Raw genomic sequence first — 20,485 nt, forward strand, 5'->3', positions numbered from 1 at the left:
ATAAGCAGTAACTCCCTCACTGCTGCTTGCTTAAATCTCTCCTCCCTGACCAAGACTTTGATCTTTCTATGTTTCATTGCTTCCACCGAGCTCTAAAAGATGCTTTCTATCTCAAATAGAAGCTGATATTGAATTTTGTTTGATCCTATATATACATACTGCTCACCCCATTGCACTCTGTAGTGAGCACAACTGACATAATTGTCCATACATGAACTCTATGGCAATGATTACATTCTGCGATAATAATAATCAAATACAAGCGGTTGAATATAGAAGAGAAGTAAAAATATCACAGAAATTGAACTGAGTATCACCAGTGTGCTATGGAAAGTACGGACAGTCTGTGGTTGAGAAAGAGGAGGCCGTTAGCAAATGTTTGAAGAAGTCTGCATCTTGATCCTTGATGAATTTTCAAGATGCTGTCGGATTTTGTAGCAAGAATACTGACAGGAAACCGCATGACAACTTTACCTTTCTCATCTCTGTAGCATAGCAGTTAGCAGGATGCTATTCCGGAGATCGGAGTTCAATTCCGGCGCCATTCTGTAAGGAATTCTCTGCACGTCCTCCTTGGGTCTGGTCATCTGATTTCCTGCCGCAGTCCAAAGACGTACTGGGTAGGTTAATTAGTCATTGTAAGCTGTCCCGTGATGAGTTTAAGGTTTGTCGGGGGTTGTTGGGACAGCATGGCTCAAAGGGACAGAAGGGCCTATTCCATACTACAGTGCTAAATATATAAACAGCTATGTGCACTGACCAAGGAAATCATTCTGACTGAACAGATTTATGTCTTGTACCGTAATTCGTACAAGTGCAAGCCCTGGAACTTGGGCACAAAGGACTAAACAATCATTCCATCCAGAGAGTATCATAAAGAAAAGAAAGGAACAGTTCAGTCCGATTCTACCAGGCTCTGTGTGATGAGAGCAAAAAGGTCTGCTGAAGAGAGCTATAAATAACACCTACTTAGCTTTCCACAGCTATTGCTTACTTGGAGGTCTGACCCATGGTGATGAATCCTGTATTAAGACTGTTTAATGCCTCTGGAGTCTTTCTATCTAAGCAATTGCTTTCATGTGTCACCAGCAGTGAAGTGTATCGGCATGTCTGACTGCCAGGCTGCAGGGAGAAACAGGAGTGGTTTCTAATTGCTGGTTCCAGTTCTATTATCTTGATTAGAGCAAATTTACCTGAATTTCACTGCTGTTTTTCTCAAATTCAGCACATTTTACACACTACTTCCTTTAAAAGGGAATTACTACAAAAAAAATGTTCATTAATGAGAAAGCATTAATTTCCTGTCTGTCACTGCAACATTGTCATTAAGAAGACTCACAGTGATATCAATTAACGCATCTATATCTGTATAATGTAAGTATGTATTGGGCAGTAGAGGTTTTGTAAACAAGTTCCATTCTCAGGAAGTATCGATACGTATATCTGTAGGAACCATTCATTAAGTCCTCCACATTCCCAAATGTTTAGCCAGCTAGGGTTTAAGGTACTAGGGGCTTGGCACAGCCATAAATATGTACATGCTCCAATATGTATTGGTAATATATTCACAGGAGAACCGAAAAACTAAAAGGACAGCATTTTGTTTTAAGTTTTAGACACATCCAGCAGCTCAGTGATTAAGGACGCCATGGAAAATTAATCATTAGTTTAAACTATTATTCAGAAAAGCATGTACTATGTGTTGGAATATGATTCTCATACAATTGTGGATCATATAATGTGTTTTACCACAGAGAAATCTGAGACAGAATCTATTTCACCCTTTTAATATGAAGACACAGAGCTTTGGAAAGAAGGTGGAAAGATTAACTCTGCCTTGCTCCAGCAAAACACTACAGTGCAAAACATCAGAGCAAAGGACCTCAGTCTGTAGATTTAACACCTTTGATTTAAAAAATGGGTGCTGTAATGCATCCAAGCCTACTTTATATAGGTCATAATCAGTAACTTGGAACAAGAGCATAAAGGAAGTGATGAAAATGGTGCACTTTGATAAAATGATAAAATGAGAGATTTTATACTTTTATAAGTTTTTATTGTGAAGGGTTTATCTGCATCTTTGCTGGTTTTGAAATAATTACCTTAAAGATTTAATGCAGCAACATAGCAACGTTGCTTACACCACATGCACGCATTTTAATCCCCTCGCCTGCTCAGATTATGACCTTGGTTTGTTGTGTTGCATAGTGTTAGTAGACCATCAATTTCCACCCGCACACAGGGATCAATTGATATTTTACTCTGTGCTCTATAGGCTGGTAGGAGGTGACCACTAATGATCTCTGCAAAGAGAATATTGATCAAACAGACACATAGTGCTTTCCGTATCATAAATATCATATTTTCTAACAGGTTAATCAACCATTCCACACACCATCCTCCAATCCACAAAAGCATTAGTCCAGAGATTTAATACATATCTACAATCACGCTATGTTTACTCTCTGCTCTTGTCAAGTGAACAACTTTATCAAAATAATGGCAGAATTAGATTTATCTAGAACATAGAATGTTACAGCACAATACATGTTCTTCAGCTCACCATGTTCTGCCAACATTTTAACCTACTCCAAGATCAATCTAACCTTTTCCTCCTATAGCCTTCCATTTTTCTATTTCCCATATGCCTATCTAAGAGGTTCTTAAATGTCCCTAATGTATCGGCCTCTACCTCCACTTCTGGGAGGGTGTTCCATGCACTCACCATTCTCTGGGGGAAAAATACATCCCCCCAATAATTTTCTCCAATCACCTTCCTATTATACCCTTGTCATATTAGCATTTGACAAGAATGAGGATAGGAATTTAAATGGTTGGCCACTGGGATATCCTGCTCTTTGTGGATGGTCTGCAGGTGATTGACAAAGCGCTCCCCCAATGTATGTCATGTCTCAGCAATGTAGATGAGGTCCCATTGGTGGTCCATGTCCCAAGCCATCCCTGGTAATGCTCCCCAAGTTTTCTGCACTACGACAGCAATGGTGCTGCTTCATGTACTCATGCTGAGCTCATCAATTTTTTGAGACACCTTTCTTCCCTTTCTCAATCTATCTGTGTCCATCTGTGGAGACAAACTGTCTACCGCTATCATTTATAAACCTACCGATTGCCACGGCTATCTTGACTATATCTCTTCTCACTGTCTGCTGTAAAAATGCCATTCCCTTTTCTCAGTTCCTTCATCTCTGTCACATCTGTTCCCAGGATGAGGTTCTTTCCAGAACATCAGAGATGTCCTCCTTCTTCAAAGAACAGAGTCCCCTATCCTCTATCACTAGCATTTCATCTATTTCCTAGACATCTACGCACACCCCATCTCCTGCTGCCTTCAATATATAAAGTTCAAAGTAAAATTTATTATCAGAGTACATACACGTCACCTCATACAACCCCGAGATTCTTCTTCTGCAGGCATACTTAGCAAATTTATGGAACAATGACTGTAAACAGGAACTATAGACTGTAAACAAACTGTGCAAATGCAGATAATAAATACATAGCACTAAATAACGAGCATGAAATAACAAGATAAATTACTACTACATCATCTCAGGCCTAGGGGGCCGGCGTCGGGCACGATGACAGGCTCTCCACTCCTCCCTCTCCCTCAACAGTGTGTTCAGTTCACCTACATTAGCCGCGCCGCTATCTTCTAGGAGCATGTTGACCATAGTCTTGGGAGGGCACCCAGGGTTCATCCTCCCATGCTTGGGCTCCCATGTGATGACTAGGCTGGCAGGTAGCTCAGGGTGGCGTAGACAATGCCCTGCTAATTGCAGTCTTCTGGCCTTGATTTTAGTAGTGAGCATCGGTAGGTCGTCATAGAGCTCGACGTTCGTCATGTGCTGTTGCCAGCTCACGTCAAGAGCCATCTGGAGCATTCGTGTATAACAACCATCTAGTGACTTTCACTTGGTCTTGGTGAGTGTCCACGTCTCGCATACGTATGTGAGAATGGACTCTGTGACTGCTATGAAGATCCTCTTTTTGAGCCTCTGGTCAGGTTCGACCTCCAGATTTCCCTCATGTCATTCAAAGACCATAAAGAATGATGCCATTAAGGAAGTCTTAGACTTCAAGTACATCGGGTCAAGAATGATGAGTTTGGTGAAGGACATAAAGATACAGAAGGCGCTGGCGTGGAGTGTAATGAACAACATGAACAAGATAAAAGTATCCTTAAATGAGTGTAGTTATCCCCTTTTGTTCAAGATGGTTGAGGGGTAGTAATTGTTCTTGAACCTGGTGGTATGAGTCATGAGGTTCTTGTACATTCTACTTGATGGCAGCAATGAGAAAAGAGCATGACTTGGGTGGTGAGGATCTTTGATGATGGATGCTGATTTCCTGCAGTAATGTTTCATGTAGATGTGCTCAATGGTTGGGAGGGTTTTTACCCATGATGTACTCGGCTGAATCCACTACCTTTTGTAGTATTTTCGCTCAAAGCGTTGGTGTTCCCATACCGGACAGTAATGCAGCCAGTCAACATACTTTCCACCACACACCTATAGAAGTTTGCCAAGGTTTTTGATGACATGCCAAATCTCCGCAGACTCCTGAGGAAGTAGAGGCGCTGTCATGCTTCATTCGCAGTTATATTTATGTGGGTCCAGGACAGTTCCTCTGAGGTAGTAACACCCAGGAATTTAATGTTACTCACCCTCTACACCTCTTAATAGGGATAGAGTTCCAGTTGTCCTCACTGACCACCACCCCATGAACCTCCACATCCAACACATCATTCTCTTCTGACATCTTCAATGGGACCCTACCACCAAATATATCTTTACCGCCACCCCTCCCCACTTTCCACTGTGTTTACTCTATCTGTGGTTTCTTTGTCTCTTTGTCCTTCCCCACTAATCTCTCTCCTGGCATATATTCCTGACAGCGGCAGAACTGCTACACCTACCCATTCACCTCCTCCTTCACCTCAGTTCAAGCAATCCTTCCGGGTGAGGTAACACTTCACCTGTGAACCTGTTGGGGTCGTCTGCTGTCTCTGGTGCTCCTGATGCAGTAAAATCGATTGGGAACTGATTTGTCGAGCACCTTCACTCCATCCATAAAATGTGGGATTCTCAGTGGCCACTCATTGTAATTCCTATCCCCATTCCCATTTTGACATGATGGGTCCATGGCATCCTTTTCTGTCATAATGAGGCCACTCTCAGGTTGGAAGAGCAGAACCTCATATTCTGTCTGGGTAGGATCCAACAGGATGGCATTAACATTGGTTTTTCACACTTCTGGTAATTTGTTTTCCTCTTCCCCCTTCTTCAATTCCCCACTCTTGCCTCTTATCTCTTCTCCTCACCTGCTTAACACCTCCCGTTGGTGCCCCTTCTCTTTCCGTTTCTCCCATGTCCATTCTCCTCTCCTATCAGTTTCCTTCTTCTCCAGCCCAGTACATGTTCTACCTATCACCTCCCAGCTTCTCACTTCATCCCCCCCCCCATTTACCTAGCTTCATTTGCCACCCTGTTGCTCTTTCTCACCTCCCACCTCCTTATTCTGGCATCTTCCCCCTCCCTTTCCAGTCCTGATGAAGGGTCTCAGCCTGAGATGTCGATGGCTTATTCATTTCCATGAATGTTGCCTGACATACTGAGTTCCTCCAGCAATTTGTCTGTATTATTCCTCATAAATTCTTCATACAATATTGCACAACTAATATTTAGTTGTTGATTAGCTGTACCATAGAGTATTAGAGGAATGAGTATTAAATCAGAATCACGTTTATTATCACTGTTATATGTCATGAAATTTGTTTAGTGACAGTAATACAGTGCAATACATAAAATGATGATATATTACAAAAATAAATAAGTGCAAAAGAGGAATAGCAAGGTTCTTTTCAGGGAACACACACAAAATGCTGGTGGAGTGCAGCAGGCCAGGCAGACTGTACCAAGAGAAGAACAGTCGATGTTTCTGGCTGAGACCCTTCGTCAGGACTAACTGAAAGAAGAGATAGTAAGAGATTTGAAAGTGGGAGGGGGAGGGGGAGATCCGAAATGATAGGAGAAGACAGGAGGGGGAGGGATGAAGCCAAGAGATGGAAAGTTGATTGGCAAAAGGGATACAGAGCTGGAAAAGGGAAAGAATGATGAGACGGGAGGCCTAGGGAGAAAGAAAGGGGGAGGGAAGCACCAGAGGGAGATGGAGAGCAGGCAAGAAGTGATTGTGAGAGGGACAAAGAGAGAAAAAAAAGAGAAAAGAAGAAGGGGGGGGAGAGAGAGAGAGAGAGAGAGAGAGAAGAGAGAGAGAGATAAATAAATAAATGATGGGGTAAGGGGAGAAGGGGGCATTAACAGAAGTTAGAGAAATCAAATTTCTTGCCATCAGGTTGGAGGCTACCTAGATGGAATATAAGGTGTTGTTCCTCCAACCTTAGTGTGGCTTCATCTTGACAGTAGACGAGGATAGACATATCAGAATGGGAACAGGACATGGAATTAAAATGTGTGGCCACTGGGAGATCCTCCATTCCCAATCTGATAAGTCACACATTTTAATTCCACATCCCATTCCCATTCTGAAATGTCACCACACATTTTAATTCTACTGTCGTGATGAAGCCACACTCAGGTTGGAGAAACAACACCTTATATTCCGTCTGTCATAATGGGAAGGCGTTAGGAGCGGACCCAAAAGCAAGACATAGACAATGAACTACGAGGAACAGGACTAGGCATGAGAAGGAAGCAGGGGAAGTGAGGAAGAAAGCACGCTGGACATGAAACAGGCCCTGGTTGAGACAAGGACTCCGGGCCTGGGCTAGGACCTGCCTAGGATAGGGAATCAGGACATGGAACTGGGGACTAGGAGCCTGGGCTTGGACTCGGAGCCAGAGACTGGACAAGGACCCAGAACCTGGGTCTTGACTCGGGCTCAGACCCCAGAACTAGGCGAGGATATGACGAGGCTACAGGACGAGGAGAGGCAACACGACTGGACGTGAGACTCATGGACAGGACAAGGGAACCCCAGCACCGGGCTGGGCAAGTTACTCCTGAGTTGGGTGATGCACATGACAAGACGAGAACACAAAGCCATGGCTAGGACAGGACGAAGACCTTGGACGTGACTAGGACTGGACGAGACCCCGAAGCCTTGACTTGTTCGAGGAATGCAAAGCCTTGTTCGAGGGAGAGACAGGAACGCAAAGCCTTGGTCGAGGGAGAGACAGGAACACAGAACACTGAGCCTGGGTCGAGGGAGAGTTCCCAACGCTAGATAGCAGCAAAACTGCCAGACCTACCTAGCGAAGGCGTGGACACGGACAGAAACATTTCCCAATGCTAGGTAACGGAAAAACAGCCAGACCTACATAGCGAAGGCAAGGACACAGACAGACAGTTCCAAACAGGGCGAGGCAAGGCTCCAGGCAGAGGCAAGGTGAGGCAAGGCAGGGCTCCAGGTGAGGCCCCAGGCGGGGCAAGGCTCCAGACACAGGTTGCAGGCCAAGGATCCAGACACAGGCAAGGCAAGGCGAGGTGAGGCTCCAGGCAGAGGCGAGGCAAGGCAAGGCAAGGCTCCAGACAGGAAGGGAAGGGAAGAGATACTGACAGGAGATTTGGACAGGAACAATCCAGCATCCCAAGGCTGAATCCTGAAGCTATTTATGAAACCAACCCAAACAAGAATCAGCTGCCTCAACAGAAACTGGGGAAATCCAGAAAACCTGGAATAAGGTACATGGAGCAGACCATGAACCGGAATGCAGATTTCACAGACTAGACCATGACACCATCTGGATAGCCTCCAACCTAATGGCATGAACATTGATTTCACTAACTTCCGTTAATGCCCCCTTCCCCTTCTTACTCCATCCCTTATTTATTTATTTATTTATCTATCTATCTATCTATTTATTTATTTATTATTCCCCCCCCCCTTTTTTTCTTTTCTCTCTTTTTTCTCTCTCTGTCCCTCTCAAAATCACTCCTTGCCTGTTCTCCATCCCCCTCTGGTGCTCCACTCCCCATTTCTTTCTTCCTAGGCCTCCCGTCCCATGATCCTCTCCCTTCTCCAGCTCTGTATCCCTTTCTCCAATCAACTTTCAAGCTCTTAGCTTCATCCCTCCCCCTCCTGTCTTCTCCTATCATTTCAGATCTCCCCCTCCCTCTCCCATTTTCAAATCTCTTACTATCTCTTCTTTCAGTTAGTCCTGACGAAGGGTCTCAGCCCAAAACGTCGACTGTACTTCTTCCTATAAATGCTGCCTGGCCTACTGTGTTTCATCAGCATTTTGTGTATGTTGCTTGAATTTCCAGCATCTGCAGAATTCCTCGTGTTTGCGTTGTTTTCAGGGGTTCATATTTCCATGTTGTTGTTTATTCTCCACACAAACTAACCTTCATCTTTATTCATCAATTCAAATCAATATATCTAATTTTCCCTTTAGCCCTCACATTTTTACCGTAGAAGTCACCTCAACATCACCTTGAGTAGAAAGTCCAACTTTTAACCATCCTTGGGCTGCTTGTACTGAATTCCCAACTGGATTTTATTAGTAACCATATTGGCCATGGTTTTGTTCTCCTTCACAAATGGAAGCACTTCTACACCACCAGCTCCCCCATCAAAAGCTTTCACTATGTTAAAACCTTCCATCTGATTGTTCAAATTAGCTGCCAAAACCATTCTCAGTTCCGAGTTATGCCTTTCAGTCTTCCGTTTAGAGCTTTTCACATCTAGAGTCTTTACCAGGCTTAAAGATCTCTGAGCATTGCAGTTTCCAATGACAAGAATCTTCACAAGAATAATCTTCCAAGAATCACTAGATTCTGGAATGGTTCCAGAGGACTGGAAAATTGCAAATGTCATTTCACTCTTTAAGAAGGGAGTGAGGCAGAAGAAAGAAAATTAAAGGCCAGTCAGCGGTTGGAAAGATGTTAGAGTCTACTACTGAGGATGAGGTTTCAGGGGACTAAAAAAGACCTAAAGAGACCTAAGCATCATGGTTTCGTAAAGGGGAAATCTTGCATGACAAATCTGTAGAAATTCCTTGAGGAATTAACAGGTAGGATAGACAAAGAAGAGTCAGTAGACTTTGTTAATGTGGATTTCAGAAGGCCTTTGTCAAGGTGCTGCACATAAGGTTGTTTAACGAGATAACAGCACCTGGTATTACCGGAAATGTACAAGCACGAATAGAAACAAGGGAAGATCTGCAGATGCTTGAAATCCAAGCAACACACAATGCTGGAGGAACTCAGCAGGCCAGGCAGCATCTATGGAAAAGAGTACAGTCAACATTTCGGGCTGAGACCCTTTATCAGGACTGGAGAAGATGATGAAGAGTCAGAGTAAGGAAGTGGGGGGAGGTGAGCAATAACCAAAGGAAGGTGATAGGTGAAAACGGGGTGGAGAGGTGAAGTAAAGAGGTAAGTTGATTGGTGAAAGAGATGCAGGGCTGGAAAAGGGGAATCAGATGGGAGAGGACGGAAGGCCATAGAAGAAAGAAAAAGGGGAGAAGCACCAGAGGGAGGTGTTAGGCAGATAAGGAGATAAGCTGAGAGAGGGAAATGAGAATGAGGAATGATAAAGAGGGGGGGTCCAGAAGTTCAAGAAATCGATGTTCATGCCATCAGTTTGGAGGCTACCCAAAAAAAAAAATAAAGTGTTGCACCTCCAACCTGAGTGTGGCTTCACTGTGACAGTAGAGGAGGCCATGGACTGACATGTTGGATTGGGAATGGGAAGTGGAATTAAAATGGGTGACTACCAGGAGATCGTGCTTCTACTTGCGGATGGAGCATAGGTGCCCAGCAAAACAGTCTCCCAATCTGCAACTAGTCTCGCCGATATACCAGAGGCTGCACCAGGTGCTCCCATTCCCATTCCAAAATGTCAGTCTGTGGCCTCCCTCTGGTTCTCTTCCCCTTTTCTTTCTTCCATGGCCTTCTGTCCTTTCCTATCAGATTCTCCTTTTCCCAGCCCTGTGTCTCTTACATCAATCGACTTCCCAGTTCTTTGCTTACCCTTCCACCCCCACTCCTGGTTTCACCTATCACCTTGTGGTTTTCCCTCCGCTCCCCCCCACTTTCTTATTGTGACTCAACACCTTTTTCTTTCCAGTCCTAATGAAGAGTCTCAGCCAGAAACATCTACTGTACTCTTTTCTATAGATGCTGCCTGGCCTGCTAAGTTCCTTAATCGTGAATAGAAGATTGGCTGACAGGCAGGAGGAAAAGAATGGGAACAAAAGGAGTTTTTCTGGTTGGCTGCCAGTGATTAGTGGTGTTCCACAGGGGTCAATATTGGGACTGCTTATTTTCATGTTGTATATCAATGATTCGGATAAAGGAATTGATGGCTTTGTGGTCAAGTTTGCGGACAATAGAAAGACTGGCAGAAGGGCGGGTAGTGCTGATTGTTGTTAGACAGATTGGGGGTATGGGCAAAGAGGCGACAGATGGAATATAATGTAGGGAAGTGTATGGTCACGCACTTTGGCAGAAGGAATAAAGATGTGGACTGTTTTGTAAATGAGGAGAAAATTCAACAGAGGTGCAAAGGGACTCGGTAGCCCTCATGTAGGATCCCTAAAGGTTAACTTGCAGACTGTGCAGGTAATAGGGAGGGAAAATGAAATGTTAGCTGTCATTTTGACGGTACTAGAATACAAAAGTCAAGGATGAAATGCTAAGGCTTTATAAAGCATTAGTCAGGCTACATTTAAAGTATTGTGAGCAGTTTTGGTCTCTTTAACTGAGAAAAGTTGTGCTGACATTGAAGAGGGTCCAGGAAAGCTTCAGAGAATGATCCCAGAAATGAAAGGATTAACATATGAGGAGCGTTTGATGGCTCTGAGCCTCTACTCACTGGAGTTTAGAAGAATGAGGGAAGATCTCATTGCAATCTATCAAATATTGAAAGGTCTGAATAAAGTGGGTGTGGAATAGATTTTCCTGTGATGGGGGAGTCTAGGACCAGAGGGCACAGCCTCAGAATTTAGGGATATCAACTTAGAACATATAAGAGGAAAAATTTCTTTCACCAGAGGTTGGTGAATCTTTGGAATTCTTTGCCACGGACAGCTGTGCAGGCCAAGTCATTGAGTATATTTAAGGCAAAGTTTGATAGGTTCTTGATTAATCAGGGTGTTTAAGATTACAGAGAGAAGGCAGGAGAACAGAGTTGAGAGGAATAATAAATTAGCCATGATGGAATGGCAAAGTAGATTTGATGGGCCAAATGGCCTAATTCTGATCCTATGTTCCAATGGTCATATGGACAGTGGTTTTAGGTGGGGAATGAACACAGGATTTATAGAAGTGTGGAGTGAATGAGGGGAAATTCATGCTGAAAACCAAGATGCATTTACGTAGCGGTTTGCATATAACTGCAAACATGTCCCAGTGCACTGCTTCGATAGGTGGGCTAAACCAGGAGATTGAAGCTGGCAAGCATCCTATCTCACCAGGGTATGAACATTAATGTTCTAGCATGCAAAGTCAGCTCTGGTGAACCAGGCAGATGAGATCAACAGTGAGATCCAACAGGCAAGAAGGTGGTTCTACAGTGCTTCGTGAAGGGCATGCCAAGGCACAGAAGAAGACGTGGTCAACCATTGCAACCAAGGAAGACCCCAGTTCTGACAACTACTCATACTACCAGACCTGGATCTCCGAGGTAGAGGGAATTAACCTTCCCAATGCAATGGCTTTTTCACTTTAAAAACTTTCCCACACAGGTTCCTCTGTCGTCTTCGAATATGATAGACAACCAATCAATCAACAACACAATTTGTCTGCAGGTTCAGACCAAAGAATCATACTTCATTACACATGTGACATAACTTCAGTGGAAATACATAAACTGAAATTCTTTAAAAGGGTCAATAACTCATGGGCCAGTCAGAAATAAAACATCAGTAATCATGGACATCATGGTTATTAGCCTCCCCAGCATCAAAACCATCTTCAACAGGACTCCCATCACCCAGAACGTGCCTTGCCTGACGAAGGGTCTCGGCCCAAAACGTCGACAATGCTTCTCCCTATAGATGCTGCCTGGCCTGCTGCGTTCCACCAGCATTTTGTGTGTGTTGCTTGAATTTCCAGCATCTGCAGATTTCCTCGTGTTTACCCAGAACGTCACCTCTTTTCATTGCTACTATCAAGGAGGAGATACAGAAGCCTAAAGACACACACTCAATATTTTAGGAACAGCTTCTTCCCCTCTGCCATCAGATTTCCGAATGGACAATGAACTCATGTACACTACCTCACTATTTTTTCTCTCTTTTTGCACTACTTATTTAAATTCTATATTTTTTTTGCTTTGTTGTAATTTGTACTTCTTCATTATATATATTGCAATCTAATGTTGCTAATGATATTAAACCTGATTCTGATTCTGAAGGTAAATAAGGTCATTTTGTATCCCAATTTCATAAACCAGAGTAACTTCCTTTGTTTTTGTGTGTCTGGGCAATACACTTCCTTTCGGATAATATACCGTGAGAGATCATTTACAGAGATTACCTCTGTGTTGGTAAACATATGGATAATACAGAGTCTGGTTAGAAAGGGCTTAATTACCTTGCTTCTACAATGCCTGCGAAAAACAATCTTCATTTAATCAGTCATTGGTAGGTGAGATAAACAGTCTGTTTACACACTGCTCATCAATGATCACATTCATCTGTTGCTTCATTGAATGAATTTGCTGAACTTCGAACGGTATTTCATTATGAATAGATTGTCACCACATAACAAAATATCATTAGAGTTTTCACCAGTTCATCAGACACATTGAAATGCAAAGGGGACCAAAGAGACATTGTCCTTATCTCATCTATAATACCAACCTGTCCTCTTACTGTTCTAAGCAAGTAGTGACATAATTAGAAGAAAAGGACACCATGTTTCTCAACAAGTACTGATGGTGCGTTCACCCAGTGGCCACCTAGAGGATACCTAATAAAGTGACCACTGCTTGTAGGTTTGGGATCTTCTGTTGCTGTAGCCCATCTGCTTCAAAGTCTGATGTGTTGTGTGTTCAAAGATGCCCTTGTGCACACCACTTTTGTAATGTTTAACTGTTGTAAGTGTTGCCTTCCTGTCAGCTTGAACCAGTTCTTCCATTCTCCTTCCACCTTTCTCATTAACATGCATTTTCACCCACGAACTGTCATCCACTAGATTTTTTTTTGTATACTGCAGCATTGCCTGTTAACTCTAGGGACTGTTATGCATGAAAAACCCCAGGAGATCAGGAGCTTCTGCAGTACTCATACTACCCTGTCTGGCACCAACAATCATCCCATGGTCAAAGTCACTTGGATTGCATTTCAGAATCAGAATCAGGTTTATTATCATCTACGTGTATCATGAAAGTTGTTAACTTAGCAGTAGCGTTTCAGTGAAATACATAATATAGAAGAAGAAAAATAATAATAAATAAATAGATAAAGCAATCAATCAATTGTAGTGTGTGTGTGTGTGTGTGTGTGTGTGTGTGTGTGTGTGTGTGTGTGTGTGTGCGCCCTTAACTCCTAGTGGAGTTGTCCGGGCACCGTCACGACAAGCTTTTTGCACCGATCTTTTTTGGTGATTGCTCATCGTATGGCGTGTCTTGGGCATCTGAAACCTAGTGGAGACCATCCCTCTCCTCTCCAGGAGTATATGTATATTGAATAGATTAAAAATCATGCAAAAAAAACAAATAATATATATTAAAAATAGTGAGTTAGTGTTCGCAGGTTCAATGTTCATTTAGTAATTGGATGGCAGAGTGGAGGAAGCTGTTCCTGAGTCACTGAGAGTGTGCCTTCAGGCTTCTGTACCTCCTACCTGATGGTAAGAGTGAGAAAAGGGCATGCCCTGGGCGCTGGGGGTCCTTAATAATGGATGCTGCCTTTCTGAGACACTGGTCCTTGAAGATGTCCTGGGTACTTTGTAGGTCAGTACCCAAGATGGAGCTGACTAAATTTACATCCCTCTGTAGCTTCTTCTGGTCCTTTGCCGTAGACCCCCTCCCCATACCAGACAGTGATGCAGCCTGTCAGAATGCTCTCCACGGTACAACTATCCATGATGACAAGTTTTTGAGTGTGTTTGTTGACATACCAAATCTCTTCAAACTCCCAATGAAGTACAGTTGCTGTCTTGCCTTCTTTATAACTGCATTGATATGTTAGGATCAGGTTAGATCCTCAGAGATCTTGACAGCCAGAAACTTGAAACTGCTCACTCTCTCCAATTCTGAGCCCTCTATGAGGCTTGGTATTTGTTCCTTCATTTTACCCTTCCTGAAGTTCACAACCACCTCTTTCATCTTACTGACGTTCAGTACCAGGTTGATGCTGCAACACAACTCCACTAGTTGGTGTATCTCACTCCTGTATGCCCTCTCTTCACCACCTGAGATTCTACCAACAATGGTTGTATCATCAGCAAATTTGTAGATGGTATTTGAGCTATGCCTAGCCACACAGTCATGTGAATATAGAGAGTAGAGCAGTGGGCTAAGCACGCACCCCTGAGGTGCACCAGTGTTGATCGTCAGGGAGGAGAAGGTGTTATCACCAATCCGCACAGATTGTGGTCTTCCGGTTAGGAAGTTGAGGATCCAATTGCAGAGTGAGGTACAGAGGTCCAGATTCTGTAACATAACAACCAGGATTGCGGAAATGATTGTGAGAATTGTGTTTCTTCCCATTTCTGATGTTTGGTCAAAATAACAGCTGAATCTCTTGACCCTGTCAGAATGCTTTTATGCATTGAGTTCCTGCCACCTGATTGGCTGAATAGATATTTACATTAACAAGCAACATACAGGCATTATACAGTACGTACGCACAGGTGCACCTAATAAAGTGGCCACAGAGTTTATGTACATCCTGTCCCTGAAAATTTAAGCCCAGAACCATTGATTTAACTTGTTCCCATGTTTGTTATAAATCTTCATGTAAACCTCATTAGTCAATTGCTGGAATCAAAGTACCATTCAGAACTCTGTGTGTTAAATTTGGTTAAATATATTCTTATATATTTATGTAAATTAGTTATGTAAATAACTTATATAGTTATGTAAATTAATTAAACTTGTTCTATGCATTTTTTGCAATACAAACTATAAGCCTGTACTAAAGTAATCACTGGATCAAAGTTGTGTTTGGAAGCCGGGGGTGGGGGGGTCCAGTTTGGTGCTATTGATCATGAAATTAAGCTTAAGGACATAACCACATCCTCCATTGTCCTGGGACTTACCTCGGTGAAGGTCCATGCCCAATCTAGTAACCTTATAAATACATGCAACCTCATGCACAAAAGTATTCAAGTACGCAAGTATTCAAGATAGTTTATTATCATTTTCAGTGCATAAGTGTGAAGGAGAATGGAATGGTTATTATTCTGGATCCACCGCAGCATATAAAAAACAATAAGCATAAAAAACACAATAAAAAAACAAAAAAAACATAGTAGATATAAAATAAAAGCAATCCTATAAAACACAATGTGCCAGTAACTGTTCGAGTGTGGCTATATATATACATTAGATGAGTTTATATTCATAGTTCAAGTAAGGTTGAGATAAATGTAAATAGCTCCCCACCCACTCATCCTGAGGGATATGAAAGTAACTTGAGGGAAAGAGCTTGTGTTAACACTTTCACATTCTTAAAGATATTTAACAGTGTTTTATATCTTTATGAGTTTATTATTGTCCTCTCGTCTGGACCAAGCTCACATTTAGTTTCCAGGTTTTTTGTTCAAACTTTGTTAAGCCAACATTCTACAATTTGTGCCCTTTTAACATGAACAGGCTGCAGAATTTAGGGAGAATTATCGCCCTCAACCATAGGGTTCTTGAACCATGGGATATAACTACACTTGCCCTATCACTGAACTCTTCCCACAACCAATGAACTCACTTTCAAAAACTCTTCATCTCATGCTCATGATATTTATTGCTTATTATTATTATCTTCTCATATTTGCAGTTTGTTGTCTTTTGTACACTGGTGGTTTGCTCTGTTGAGTGCAGTCTTTCATTCATTCTATTATGGTTATTGGATTCATTGAGTACGCCCACAAGAAAATTGAATGTCGGGTTGGTATATGGTGACATATATGTATTTTGATAATAAATTTACTTAGAACTTTTGAGATCCATTTGCAAACTTTGTATCTGCATTCCAAGGCATTACTTGGGCAAGACAAGTTAACCCATAACAAGGACTTTAGATGGCAGCTGACAAGGAAGTGGTCTCAAAATGACTTCTTTGTGTCAGACTGTTAAAACGGTCTATCCAGCAACTAAAGGTTCTGATCAACACATGTGCAAAACAGGACCTCAGACAAGGCTCGGTTGCAAAGTGAGTTTAAACAAATTGAGAATGTATGACATGACTTGATAGATTTCCAATTAGGGAAACAGCTAATTGCCCTTTATCTACCCAATTGCCGCTGATTATCAGGGACATTCGTCTCAATATGTGGTAGGTCTGTCAGCACCACAGTGAAGTGGTAATAATGTGGAACTCTTTTTGAAAGTAGTTTTGATCTACTGAACGAAAGTTAATGAGGAAATGAGAAAAAAAGTTTCTGAAGTGAGGTCACGGGTTGGTCATGATCCCATTGACAGACAAAAGCATACAAGGATTTAAGTGTGCACTGCATTTCAACATTGTTATAGAAAGCGAAAGAATGGAAGATTATTCTCATCCCTATTTCAGAGAAGGAAAGACAAAGATCAGTTGAGCGTTGTGATAATTTGCCAGAACTGAAGCCAAATTACCTTCTTCTTTAGGAAGACCTTAATATTTATGGACAATGCCAACTGTTCACAAGTAATTGATGGAAGAGGAAGAGAAACCTGAAGCATACCCATATGACAGCCAACATTCCAGAATCCATGTGGTTTGTAGTTGGAATGACTCCTTCTGATGCCTGCAGAGTAAATCCTTGATGGGAATTTTAAATTGTGTGCTACAAATTCACATACTGAATGAAAAGATACTCAAATACTTCAAATGGTTCATTTATTATCAGAGAATGTATACAGTATACAGCCTGAAATTCTTGCTCTTTACAGGCATCCATGAAACAGAAAACAACCCAAAGAATGACTAACAGAAACATCAGAGCCCAGAAGTCCCCCACACACAAGCAGCAGCAGAAGCACTGACCATCCCCTCCTCCTCCCCCACTTGCAATGGCAAAAGCACTGAGCACCCGCCCACCACCAAGCAAGCACTAGCAAAAGCCCTGAAGGAGTCCTTGAACAAAAAAGCTCCTGTCCATCATCCAGCACTTTGATATCTCAGACAGGCACTCTCTGGTAGCTGAGGGAGTGAGAGATCTCTCCTGCAACAACGAGAGCGGGAGACCAGATGTTACAATCTTCTGCATCGCTTCTCTGAGCCCCCTGACTCGAGGAGTGGGAGGCTCTCACTCACCCATCGAAAAGAGAGAGAGGATTGCTCATGCATTTCTTCTGACAGCAGTACACAGTGCCCGCTGTCTCGATGTTTCAGTCTCCAACAACGTTTCAGCTGGCAGCATCGGCAAGGAACTGCTGGGCCACACCCCGAAGGTGCACGTCTTCTAACGAGATATTGAAATGCCAGTACGGAACCCACCATTTCCAGAGAACTCCAGCTGTAGATCATGGACTCTAGCAGGACTCCAGCCACCTTGAAAAGAAGAGATGGGGAAAGAAGAATAAGTTGTTTCATAGATGAACAAGAAGAAGTTGCCTGGATTTACAAAAGCCTACGGCACCATCTTTTCTTTAAAATAACATTATTTCAAAGAAAGAACGAAGAAACATTTAAATACCAGCAATGAAATGCATTATCTTTTTGTAAAAATGCACCTGATTTTCCTTTTATTTTAATGATATCTCCATTTTGCCTCTGGACAGACAAGGAACCTCTAGGCAGACCTCTGATGCTACTGTTCTTTGGAACGTTGAAAGGTGATCGGGATGAGGCCCTCTGTTGGATAGGGTCAGTCGATATGCAAGCTAGTACACAACGATATGGAAAGCAAGCTGTTGCCCATTCTCAGGCACCCCCTCTCCATGCAGCTGATGAATCCAAAGGAACAGCAGAGATTGATACGGTTTGGCACCAGTGGTGTCATAGGAGTGTCCGGTCAGCGTGGAACTCAACATAGGACTGCTTCAGGGACTCCAGTTCCAAACTTTCCCTCAAGATTTACTCCTGGAGCACTTCTATGACTGGCTATAGCCACAAGGCAGCAGAGCTTTGAGATCAGAATTTCCCTTCTCCTAGATGAGCTGCCATCCTCAGCTGTTAAGCTAATTCTGCCTTAAGCAACTGTTTTTTTTTACTGGTTTTACCAGTAACCCGCCTTTGCCCCTTCTCCTATCAGTAGAAATGGTTCTGCTGGGTTTAGTAGCTAAGTCACACGTGAAGGCTGGGAGCTGGACTTGGCTGTCAGAAGTTATTTGAGGCAGACACCATGGGGAGAATTAAATAAGTAATGGGAGCTTGTCCCCACAACCACTCAACCCCTCGCCAACCAAGGAACCATGATAGGCATAGCTCATGCTTATTTCCATATTCACAATTTCTCCAATAATCCATTGAAGGTGAGAAGTCAACTAGTTCAGAACTGATCCAGTTTTTATTGCCTTATGAACTAGAAGGAAGCCAGAGTGCACTGAGTCCCTATTAATTTCCCATTTATATCCCTATTCCATTCCATAACCACTCTCCTGAGTTCCCTAACCTGATACCTGCAGTAGAGATAACTAACAGCAGCCAATCGACCTATCAAACATCAGATATTTGGGAGGTGTGTGGAAACCAAAGAACTCATGATCACAGGGAAAGTATCCAAAATTCACACAGGATCAAACCTACACTGCTACAGTGTGAATCAACTACGTTGCCTACATCTCCACTTTGCCTCCCAGAGCACTGTCAAACATCACTTCAGTCCAAAAGCATAATCCTCCTCTGAGTTTTCTATCACCTTCAGGAAGCAGCCTGTAATAATGTGCCTACAGTAGGGCTGATTTCAAAGAAAGTTGACTCATCTGGTGTATTATAGTAAAGTTTCTCAAACTTGAATTCACTACCATCCCAACGTATTTTAAAATAAATATAGTAAGTAAAAGCTGGTTCTCTATGATAAGATGAGGAAGAAATTGAAAGAATTGCATGATCTATTTTTATTCATTCAGTATAAACTTCAGGGGAAATGAAAAAATATTGATCCTTACATGCACTTACCTGATTGCTTTACTAACTTCATAGCACTGTTGACTGAAAATTAATTGCTTTCATAAAACAGTTGATTCTCTTACAAATGCTTGAAATCTTTTAATTTGATTGGCTATATGTACTGTATATACCATAAAATTTAAGATGTTCATACCAAAATTTAAACCTCAGATCAAACTTAAACAACTAATGTAACACACATGGTTATCATTATGACGTGAAAACAGAAGGGACACTGAAGCTAATAGGTATAGAAGTGTTTTACTCAACAAAAACAGGGATCATATTGAGACACTCTGGTAAGAAGTGACCTCCCAACTCAATATTACATGACATTTTTGTAATGCTAAGGATGAAAAGTAACTACAGGACAGTTCTATAGTTACAGTGGATCTACAATGCTTCCTTTGAAATACATATAGTTCTCACACATCTCCTTCTTTGCACCCATGCTCCAGACACCCAAAATGAGTGTTAATTTCCACTAACTCTAGGCCGCATTCATGCATATGCAGGCATCTGAGGTCTAATAGATCTGAGCTGCTTTTTAAATCCAATCTGCAATCTACATTCAAATCTGAAGATTTGTTGCTGGTGAAATTAATATTTGCAATATACCCTAACTCCAGAAGGCATACAGTCATGTATGACACTTCCCAAACAGGATAAATAAAATTTAATTATCCAGTATTCATGCTATTATGGTGCATTTTGTTAATTTCTATTTTATAATTACTGTGATACAGATTACTTAAACTCTGAGCTGCAGTAAAGGCTTGAAATGAAATGAGGACATCAGCAGTGAGGTCTTGGGAGCAAGCAAATATAATGCCATTTCTTTAAAATAGTGCGACACTTCTGACAGAAGCACTTACTGGTCATCCACATGGGAAAGGAAGCCCATAGCACTTTCTTCTGAGATAGTTCATCGGGACTCACTATCACTTGTTTCCATTCTGATTTTGTCTGCTCTATGGTGGATACCACAGAAACTTCCACAAATAGGTCAGGAGGAGACGGATACATCTGTCCATGAGTCTATTGAGGTGGTGCACTCCTTCCAGACTTGTAGGTTCACTAAGGATTCTGAACGTACACAGTAGATCTTCTCAATACCATCGCAAACCTTCCTTCACCTTAAGCAGACATGGGCCAGAGATTCCCTGGAATTGGTGAGAATTTTGCATTTCTTCATTGAGCAAATCCTTTACTCCTTCTCTGCCAGTAATGTCTTCCTATGATAGA

General features: G+C 42.3%; 1 pseudogene; it reads right to left on the reverse strand.

Moving 5' to 3' along the window:
* Positions 1–746: 746 nt before the first annotated feature.
* Positions 747–20,485, reverse strand: part of LOC132403367 (1-phosphatidylinositol 4,5-bisphosphate phosphodiesterase delta-4-like) — a 45,498-nt pseudogene continuing 25,759 nt past the window's right edge.

This window comes from Hypanus sabinus, chromosome 13 (genome assembly GCF_030144855.1).
Source record: "Hypanus sabinus isolate sHypSab1 chromosome 13, sHypSab1.hap1, whole genome shotgun sequence".
Classification (NCBI taxonomy): Eukaryota; Metazoa; Chordata; class Chondrichthyes; order Myliobatiformes; family Dasyatidae; genus Hypanus; species Hypanus sabinus.